We start from the raw sequence: 4260 nt of genomic DNA on the forward strand, positions 1-4260 counted from the left end.
TAAGTGGTGGTCCAAGAAAAACCTGAGCCAGCTCTACGAGGGTTGGTTGATGACTCTGACTACTAACAGAAGCAGAGAAGAGACTCTCGGATGTTGTTTTACCCCAAGTGAACAAAACAAAGTTGGAAAATGAGTTGTACTCTACCTCAGGATAGTCGTCTCAGGTCTACGTTCAAAAACCAGGAACCTTTTTAAAAGAAACCAACAATAATTTAAAAAATGAACACAATAGCAGACTCTTTAATACCACCAAATGAAGAGGGAGCAGGGAGTTGTTTCCGTTTGTTCTCTGAACCTGAACTTGACATTTATTAATCAAGCAACCCATATAGTGTAAGTTAGTGATTGCACTCTGATATTTACATTGTAGGGTTTTATGAGTATCTTTTTATGTCATTCCATTTAATTAATTTCAGTGAAACTCAATCACTCACTCTTACTGCAGTAGATTTACAAGCCTTTTTCAAATCATTTTCTTATGACCATTTTAAAGCTCACTAATTTATAGCAAAGCTACATATGAATACATAACTGCACACATTAGCATCCCTGCAGCACAACGGCTCGACTGGGAGAAAGCAGTGGTGTGTGTCTGTAGCAGTGTGTAGTCGAGCAGTAATAGTGGGACACGGGGCAAAGTGAAGCAGCATGACTCGTGCAACACAGGTCGCTCATGCATAATGCATCAGTCGTCCCGCATCTTTAAAACAGGGAACTGTCACTCCTGGTTAGACCCAGCTCTGAACCATATTACACTGTGTCCCACTCAGCCCTCGCACGGGCCCATCCGCACATTAACATGTCTGTTTTCATCACAACGCCGCACCACTTGGCCTCTGCTCGGGACAGTCGGCAACAAATTACTGTTTAATATGTGAGGACAACAGCACACAGAGGCGAGGCTAATCATGGACACAAAGGCTGTGGAACTTTGTTTGCTCACATTATAAATACATCAGTGTTTCCAGTGTTCCTTCGTGGTCAGAATTATTTGGATGTTGATTATGTAACACTTATAGTTCTGGGAGAAATCATTCTAAGTCCTGGTTGTCAGCTATCTGTATCATTGTAAATGTCATTATTGTAAAATGTACCATTATAAAAACGTCACCAAGTTTACCACTAATACATTTTCTGATTAAAAGTTTATAAAATGTATGTTTCAGTGACACGCGGGACATGAACACCGGCCCCCTGTGGTGTTTGACCCATCCACCAACCCCCCCAACCAGCCTCCCAATGCAGATTTGGGGTCTTTTCCACTACTTGCTGCCTTTGTCTGTCTTAATACCGTGGTGGAGTTGCTGCTCTGCCGGGAGCGTTCCGTACAGACGCAAAACGTTTTTTTTTTTACGTTGGTATCAGATGCTGGGAGCCACACACCAATTGTCAGTATTTAACGAGTTGTGAGTGCGAACGGGTTGGCCCAACCTGGATGCACCTTCAGCTGTGTTCTCTGGGGTTGTCTTTCAACCCTCTGAAGGATACAAATGAAGCCATCTGTGATTTCCTGTGTCTCTGTGGTAGGTCCGTGACTGGTCTGTGATGGGACCGTGGTCTGGCATTAGCTGAATTCGAATCTGGTGCAATGATGTAACCCAAACTGACCATCAAAGGTGCTGCTGTGAAGAGAGGGATCAGCACCAAATTCCTGGGTGTTCACATAAGTAAGGAACTCTCCTAGACCACAAACACTGCATCCTTGGCCATAAAATCCCAGTGGGGCCTCTACGTACTCCGCACAATACGGAGAGCAAGAGCCCCCACACCCATCACGTGTTCCTTGTATAAGGGCCCCGTTGAGATCGACCTGTCCAGTTGCATCACTGGGTGGTATAGGAGCCGCACTGCCTCCAACCGTAAGACCCAGCAGCGCATACAGAAGGCTGCTGGGCGGATCATTGCTGTCCCCCTCCCCTCACTACTGGACATTTACCAAACCTGCCTCACCCGCACAGCCACCAGCATTGCGGGTGACCCCGGCCACACCTCACCTAGCCTCTGAAGGCTTTTGCCATTTGGGCGACAGTACTGGAGCATCGAGCCCTCCTGCTCCTCTGTATGTATATATATGTAAAACACACATGTACATTTTATTAGGATTTTATGTTAATAGGCTGATGCCCCGTACTGTACATGTTATGACGACAATTATGTGTTGCACAACGGACAGTGTGCATTTGTGTTGGCTAGTGGAAGTCTCTAACATGCAACATGAGCACGTGCGTTCAGAGTGATCAAATAGTTGTGTGTACTGTATGTATGTATGTATGGATGTGTGTGTACAATCCTGTTTTTTTTACTCATTTTCTTCAGGAAAATATAAAGTGAAATGGCGACTCAGTGCTCCCGGTCCTCTTCCTTTCACATTTTTATTTTAAACATCCGTCAGGGGGACACAGATTTGGGTTGTGGCACATAAGCCCCATCCTCCTGGTCGGTGCATTTTGGAAGCAGGAACGACATTCTGTCATTGGCTGGTGAAGGGGAGCGGTGCCAGGGCAGACAGGATGAGGACTAGGCTGTCACTGTAAGCAGTCAAGCGCTTATTCATGAAATGAAATTACTCTGTGACAATGCCGCTGCTTTGCTTTTGAAGCAGATTGTCTTTTTCTGAACTGTAAATCCTTTGGCGAGCACCTCTTCCCCACCGCCCCTCCCAGCTCTTTGCCCCTGCTAACTGCAGAAGTGTGATTGCAAAGAGCAGGTCTTTCTTCCCTCCACACAAAGAAACGGGATTTGTCATCAACATTTTTACACTCTTCTAAAAACCCTGCAGGGATAAAGAAAACACAGATTTGATGATAGCTCCTATTTCCCCCTGCATGCAGCATTTCTTGTGGCAGCTAGGTGACTTTAAGTTCTACTCCAGTCTAATTTCCATTGCAAAAGAGAAGTCAAAGTGATTTCCCGCAGAACACAGAACTGTAGAATGGACTCTGTGACTGGCTGACAGGCATGCTAACGGTCCGCAGTGTGGAAGTAAACCTCCTGAATGTCAGTGAAGTTACAGCAGGGCTTTTAGAAGATTTATTTTAAGGAACTGGAAGGAAGGTAGTCAGCTATTATTACATTTAAAAATCAATAGTCATAATTAGTGTATATAATGTAAATGTCTTTGCATTTCCAGGTTAGACAAACAAGGAATTATCGAGGAGCAAGAGGAAATGTCAAACATTTATAGCATGTTCTGAGAACAGTTTTTATTTCGGATTTGTGCCAAGTTATCTGGAATAACCACAGAATCTACGTCCTTTAAAATGTTGCTGTTGTAATAACTCAAATAATCTGACTGTGGAATAAAATGTGATCATTGCTTGAAATAAAAATCAGCTTTCCACGCCCAAAAACATAATCAAGTGGCCAAGTAGTTGTTGGGAACGCTTCCGTCTACAGATTTAACGATTTATTGATTAGTTTCTGACAATTTTCACGGTTTAGGTCATTTTTCATTTGGGAAAAATACAAAATTCTCTGATTCCATCATTTTACTTGTAAATATTTTAGTTGCTTCTCTCCTCTGTGATGGTAAATAGAATATCTTTAAATTGTGGACAAAACAAGACATTTGAGGAAGTCATCTTGGGTTTTAGGAAACACTGGTTGACACATTTCAGCACTTTCTGACATTTGATAGACTAAACGATCAAGAAAATAATCAACAGATTAATCGACAATGAAGGTGTATGATTGCAACCCTACTTTCGCTTTTACTTTGCTTTTATTTAAACCCTTAAACCCTTAGCCATGTTGTCTGGATTCCTAACCCATGTGCATAGGTGGTGCTGAGGTCACAGAACCATTTCCCCAGCAACACTATTTCACACAAATTCATCTTTGCCATTCTTTTCTCTGCAAGTCTTGCAAGAACAGTGTTCCCCCTAGCCAGACCTTCCTCCATAGGTCTGAACAGGGGGGACCTGGCTAGTCCACACAGAACTCCAAGATGGGAGGAAAAGGTGCTCTAGTTTGTTGGCGTTTCTTTAAACCAATCAAAATAGTCTTGGGCTGCGCCCAGGACCGGAGCAAGCCACGGTGCCTCGGCTAAGTAGTCTCAGAAAGGAACTTGTTTTGGTGGAACATGTGTGCATTAAAAAGTAGTTTTAGTCATCAACAGAAAGCTGTGATTGGACAGATAGTCTAGCTAGCTGTCTGGATTTAACCTGCAGAGATCTGAGGACAAGGTAACCATAGTCCTCAGATTGGACAGAGAGTCTAGCTAGCTGTCTGGATTTACCCTGCAGAGATCTGAGGACCAGG

The sequence above is a fragment of the Etheostoma cragini genome, chromosome 6 (genome assembly GCF_013103735.1).
Source record: "Etheostoma cragini isolate CJK2018 chromosome 6, CSU_Ecrag_1.0, whole genome shotgun sequence".
Taxonomy (NCBI): Eukaryota; Metazoa; Chordata; class Actinopteri; order Perciformes; family Percidae; genus Etheostoma; species Etheostoma cragini.